We start from the raw sequence: 7,177 nt of genomic DNA on the forward strand, positions 1-7,177 counted from the left end.
AAAAACTATTATCTAAAATTAAACTAAGTGCAATTTTAATCCTAAGATGCAATGACGTGCAAAATATGTCCTAATTCTACATGACATATGCATGATGATTTTTTTGCTGTTTTTATTAATTTTCGAAATTAATAATTGCCAAGTAATTAAGCATGCAACCTAAATTAAAATCTAGCAACCTAAATTGATTTATATGAATTTTTTTTTTTATGAAATTCGAAATTAAAATTCCTATTCTAAATATGCAAACCCTAAAACAAGTAATATCCTAACGTGCATCTAATCTAACCCAATTTTTTATTTCCGAAATTCAGGATAAATAGAATGCTTTGCCTAAATATGCAAATAACCCTAAACATGTGATATTCTATCTCAAACATATCTCAAGATAAATAAAAACGATCAAATCCATTCAAAATTACCCCAAAAGAGACATTACATATCGCTAAGATCAAGGGATAATATTTCGCTAGTAAAATCGATACTTTGATCTTAAGCCTTAAAGATCAAAACAACAATTTTATTCCCGCTTAATTAATTATTTCATCTAAAGCCTTATAGATGAAATAAAAAACCCCTGCGCGGTTGCGAATCGGGTGATACATTGAGATTTTCAATTATGCATAGAGAAATAAACAAAGAAACCAAGATATAAAAATAAAATAAGATAAAATAAACCAGCCTAATAAAATAAAGCAAATCTACCTAATTTGATTTTTTTCTTTTTTAATAAAAGAAAATCTTGACCACCGGTTAGGGACTTCGGCGAAGGGTTCCGGCGAGGGCAAACTGGTGGCGGAAGAGCTCCGGCAACAAGAGGAATGGCGGAGACCAGCGTGGGGACTCGCGGGTCTAGGTGCGGGTGTCGCGGGCGAGGGACTCCGAGCGCGAGCTGAACACGGCGGAGACGGCGTCGGGGCGGCGAGGCAGCAGGGAGCGTCGCGGGCGGCACGGCGAGAACGGGCGGGGAGACCTCGAACACGGGTAGAGGCAAAGGCGGCGTCGGGGCTGCGTCGGGCGGCGCAGCGAGACCGGCGGGCGGCGCAGCGAGACCGGCGAGCGGCGTCGCGAGCGGAGCGGGGGCTTCGACGCGATCCGGCGAGGCAACGTCGGATCCGGCCGATCCGGGAGCAATGACATCGGGAGCAACTCCGGTGCGGCGAATCGAGGTTGATGCGGCAAATCAGCGATAGCGGGGCAGCAGAAACGCGATCGTCGCCGGATCTGGGAGTTGCGGCGACGGACCGATCTGCTGGGTCTTCGGGGCTCGCGGATGAAGATGCGGCGGCGGAACGTCGGGGCGGCTCGGGCGAGGGGCGGCGTCGCGGCCGGGCGGATCGATGCGTGCACTCGCGGACGGAGGCGGCGGCGGTGAGCAGCAGCGGCGCGCCGGCTGCTCTTCGGGAAGATGAACAAGTAGCCGATTAGGGTTTCGGCTACTTTTTCTTTTCTTTTCTTTTTCTTTTTCCTCTCTCCACTCACTTTTTACCTTTTTCTCTCTTTTTACCAACGGAAAAGAACCCCCTTGTGGCCATCGTACGCGACTCTTTTATACACCCAAAAGAATGTATCTTCTTTGCGGTATATTTCATTGCCAATTTTGTTCATGTAAAATTCCATTGAATATATCATTTCACCCTGCACAATATTTTTTTGCATATCCAATCAAAAAAGGTTCCCCTTTTGCGCAAAAATGCATCTCCCAGGCATATTACCTAAATATGAAAAATCTTAACAAAATATAACAAAAAAAACAAAAAATAAAATTTTCCTAAACTATATGCCATGTGATTATGATTTTTTATTTTTTTATTTTTTATTTAGCAAAAATTAACTCAAAAAATTTAGGTGTCAACAGCTGCCCCTCTTTGAAGGTGAGCTCGCAAAGGTTGCCTTCAAAGACAAATTGAGACCTAAATTTTGGTCATGCTCATGCAATGAATGATTTTTTGTTGGAACATGAATTCCATTTTTTTTAATGCAATTTATATGATGCATGGAAATACTAATGCAAATGATAGCTAAACCTACCTGAAATAACTTACCTTCGAGGAGGATAGAGTAATTCGAGGTAGTGAGTGTTACCTGTCTAGGACCCGTACCATTCTACGGTCGCCTAGAATAGTAACATGACTTTGTGAAGATGCTGCTTTCCTAGGACCCGTACCATTTTACGGTCGCCTAGTATGGCAGAAAGGAGCTGCTTTCTCAGGACCCGTACCATTCTACGGTCGCCCAATACGGCAGAAAAGTTTTGTAAGGAACTGCTTTCCCGGGACCCGTACCATTCTACGGCCGCCCAAGCACGGCAGAAATGTTTTGTCTAGGACCCGTACCATTCTACGGTCGCCTAAACTTAGGTTTTGCTTGGCTAGGACCCGAACCATTCTTCGGTCGCCTTAATCAGATTGAATCTGGAGAGAAATCTTTGGAGGACAACTCAATCGAGTGCCGGTATGCTTAAAAGGGAATACCTGTGCAATGACAAATATTCAAGGTATGGATAGAGATATACTTACCTGGTAACATCTCCGATCTTCGGGGATACGTCTCCTGCAAAACATGGTTGTAGGAGAAGCAACATGCATTTGTAATCATAAACATGCATCAATATAATGGAGGTTCATGATAATTTTCATTAATCTTGCACCATAATCTTGCACCATGAGTGTCATGAATGTGTCAAATGAGGTATCCTTTGGTCTGAAAGGACTTTTTCTCTCATCCTCATTAAAATGGCAATTTCATCCTGACCTTTGATGCAGGATTTTGTCAATCACTCTATCTCACTATCGTCATGCCAAACAAGGGTCTGAGCAATCTTGCAAGTGGTACGATTTCACCAATCTGAGAGGTCTTTAAAGGGGACCGTAATGTGGGCTTAGTCAACAGCTTAACAAATGGGACTCTTTAAGCCGGGGCTATTTGAAAAAAAACATTTCATAACTGTCTTGGGATTTTCAAGTCAAGAAACATATGAAATGAGGCAGTAATTATCTTATTCGCACTTCTTCAAACAATGCTTTCAAGCGTACGAACTCTTACGTTAATTCAAGTGTCCTAATCTGAAGAGACTTTGCAAGGGACGTAACGTAAGCTTGGTTCATGGGTTGTGAAATGAAAGGATCATTAGGCTCAAAAAGTGTTTAAAGGGTCAAAGTTGGTGATCATCTTGACATTTCCACCACTTTCCTTCTCCATTGTTAGAGATTTTTTTTTTTTTTTTTTGCACTCATTGATTGCAACAGCATTTGAGTTTTCTTTTCTTTTGGGCATCGGCCTTGCTTTTACCAGGCACACTGCTTTTTTCATGCCCTATTTTTGCATTTTTGTGAACAAAATCTCCATTTTTGTCGGTATTCTAGTTCATGCTACTTGAGTGTTTTTGTCTTGCCCCAGTGTGGGGGATGATCACCAACTGGGTTTAATATGAAATGAATTCATAGGCTCAAGTGGGCTATGCAATGGATAAAAGTGTGTAGGATAGAGAAATGACTGCTCTTCATCATCCTAAGGCACTTTAAACTATCATACGAGTTACAACGCGAAAGCAATACTCGAAGATTGATGCAAGTGTGAGTAAGAAAATTCCTATCATTCATTTCAAACTTTGTCCCAATGTGAGATGATCCTTGACAGGGATGATTTAAAAACTCTTTATGTGTGTGGGCTCAAAGGGCTAAACAATGGGTATACCTGTAGTGTTTCGGGTAGAAGAAGAAATTGCCTCTCGTCACCTTGGTTAGTGTACCCTTTGCGAGATCACCCTTGTCCTTGCGGGCATGGAATTTCTTCACACAACTCACCGATGATTAGTGTATGGGATAGTGTATGGAACAAGGCTTGCCTTTCATCATTCCTAGGTATCTCATTCGACACATTCAATTTATCTCACACAATTCATCAAGGAAGAAAAATGCAAGATTTATGACAAATTTGAACAATTCAACTGATTGAAGCATATTATTCATGCAATTCAAGACAAGACATGGGAAATTCTATCACGGATAATACTTCTTGACAGCATCAGCATTGACTGGAGTAGAAAACTCACGACCGTCCATTTCCGCCAAGATCAAAGCACTTCCAGGAAGTACCTTCTTCACCACATATGGGTGGCTGCAGTTTGGAACAAACTTGCCCCCAGAATATGGAATTGGATTGGATCCTCTTCATACCTTTGCATGCTATAAGATTGTCTCTGAAACAGAATGTAGATTGGTCAAATAGACAAACGGGGTAAATCATTTTTTTTTCAAGGATTTTTTTTGAAGAATTTTTTTTTAAAAGCAATTGGAAGAGTATTTTTTTTTAAGCATTTTGACACGAGAAAGCATGATGAAGTCCAGGCCTCAGAATTTTTCTTTTTATTGTTGGTGGATATCATCATCGGGCTGGTTTGGTATACCTCATCATGCCCTCAAAATAAAACTTGCAATTTTATTGATATTAATCAATCAATTACATTTATTGAATAGAAATGCGATTTTCAAGCCCTAAAAAGAAAGCGAAGAAAAAGAAATAAAAAACAAGCCCTAGAAAGTGATAAAAATTCCCGCGCAGGGGAATGTGGGAAAGCAGTAAACGAGTTACTCTTGTGGGCTAGAGCCCATCTTCTCCGGAGGTCCTTCGTCAATGGTCCCTATGAAGACGTCATCGAAGAGACTAGTGATCCCTTCCAATGCATCATCAGGGTTCTCTGTTTCCGAAGGTGTTGGATCATCCATGCCACCCCATCCATCCGGGACAATGCTTTGCGGGGATCAATGTAGAAACTAGGAGGAGCCGTATACTTCACCAGATAGTCGAATTTTCCGCTTGGCTGCCCTAGGGTGTCTATTATTTCTGCTTCATCCTGCATCATTACCGGGGGGCTAGGGAATGTCCCACGAATGTTCGAGGGTGATGGGTTTTGCCTTCCTCGCTCGTGGTCAGGTGACGGGTTCCGCCTTTCATGTCTTCGTCCTCTAGAACTTTCCCCACCTCTTCCATGGTACCCTAATCTAGCAACACGAGACCTCTGAGGGGCTTCATTGGGATTTCGAATGCCCTGACCATTTCTTTCAAGGCCACTACTAGGAACAAAACCATTCCCAATCGTCACCCTTCCCATCATAAGGGCAACATTTGAAACTTCAGGAGTGGGTGGTGAGTCTCGAGGTGCATGTATGGTGGACGCCAACTCCAATGAGTGGTAACTCGATTCGACTTCAACGTCGGATCCGAATAGCATTGACCGTACCCTCATGCTCGGTAGTGGATTCTTACGGACGTTCGGCCGAGCAATTTGAAATGAGAAGGCCTTCGTGTCCAGGAGGTCTTGGATCTTATGCTTTAGAGTAAAACATTCATCAGTTGAATGCCCCAATTCGCCGCTATGGTAATCACACTTCTTCATCGGGTCGTAGCCTCGGATGCTTTCACGATTAGGACGCTTCGGCTCATTAGTAAGCAAACCTTTCTTTCTTAGGATTGCCAACACTTGGGATGGAGATCCAGGGAGAGGGGTGAACTGTCTTCTTGCTTGGGCAGCTTGTTGCCTTTGATTCATCTGGATAGTTGGGGCACGATTGGTACTTTCTTGGCTATAAGTCATATTCACATCTTCAGCAGGCTCTTTATCCTTCTTGGCAAAGAATCTTCTACTCGATGGCTCAGTAAACCAGCCTTCCCTTATCCCCATCTCGATTTGTTCCCCCACAGGAATAAGCTGATTGAAGTTTTCAACGTACGTGCTGGCCATCCGTATACGAAACTCGGATGGGAGAATTTTGATAAACAACTTCATCAACTCCTTGTCGGTAGGCTCGGGGTGATTTGAGCTGCTAGATTTCGCCATCTCACGGCATACTCTTTGAATGACTCGCTCTTCTTTTTCTCCATCCTCTCCAAGTCTTCCCGGGAAGGCATGATGTCCATGTTGAACTTGTACTGTTTGAGGAATGCATCCGCTACCTCGTTCCAGGTTTCGAGAAGGTTTACGTTCTTCATGACATACCAATTCAGTGCAGACCCAGTCAAACTTGCATGGAATGATTGGATCATGAGAGGCTCGTTCTTAACATATTGAGCCATGCGCACGTGGTACATCTGCAAATGAGCTTTGGGGCAGGAAGTACCATCGTATTTTTCAAAATCCGGCATTTTGAATTTCTTTGGCATCTTGACTTTCTTGTACACTGACAAGTCAAACGGGAGTGAACTTTGTGACTCCTGCAATTGTTTCAACTTTTCTTCCAATTTCGCAAAGCGTTCATCCTGCTCCGTCTTAGGGATGTTGACAAGCTTAGCATTTTCCACATTGATCTGGAATGGATCATCTTCCAACCCTGGCATGTCATCCTCACCTATTAGGGCCTTGTTTGCCGGCTTCAGGACGACTATCTCAGGGAGAGCAGGTGCAGGAGCCGAATTCACTTGGAGGGATTGAAGTTGAGCTGTTATAAGCTCCATAGAGGCAGCTAACTGTTGGAGTTGGCCTTCCACGGAGGACATGCGATCGAGCATCTCGCTTTAGTCGGCCATTCTTGCTCTTAATCGCGTGATAATAGGCGAGCGTGGAGAATCCGTTATCACCTAATTTAAATGGATGAAAATGCATAAGTATGAGGTGCAAATAGCGAATCAATCCATGACAATGATCTATCAACTTTTTTTTCTTTTTTTCTTTTTTTATGAAAAGTTCTTACAAGAAGAGAATTTCCTAAAAAGAGCTAGAAAAGTGGATACCTTAGCAAGATCAAATTTTCTAGACATGAATTGAAAACAAATTCTCCAAAGTTTTTTTTTATTTTCCCAAATGATTTATTGCATGGCAATTTCCTCATTCCATCTCTAATTGACAAAGAAGTTAAATTAATGATTGACCTAAATTGTCATGGACCGACCAAAAACATTACAAAATAAATTGCATGGTATAAGGATAGAAGACTTACTTCACCAAGGTAAAACGACGGCAATCACATAGACAAGCGCATGAAGTGTGAGGTTCGATTTCTAACTAGAAAGGCTAAACAATGTGGAGTTAAAAGGGTGGGATGACTTAGTTGCAGCCTCGCATACTAAGTCAAGTCCTCCTAACTCCGGCTCAGTTAAGAATGATACCCCAATGCGACGCAGCCTCGCGGGCAGTGGTAAACATTCTTAACACCAAGAAAAACTTTCAGGATTGAGTTGG

Source organism: Eucalyptus grandis, chromosome 9, assembly GCF_016545825.1.
Source record: "Eucalyptus grandis isolate ANBG69807.140 chromosome 9, ASM1654582v1, whole genome shotgun sequence".
NCBI classification, from domain to species: domain Eukaryota; kingdom Viridiplantae; phylum Streptophyta; class Magnoliopsida; order Myrtales; family Myrtaceae; genus Eucalyptus; species Eucalyptus grandis.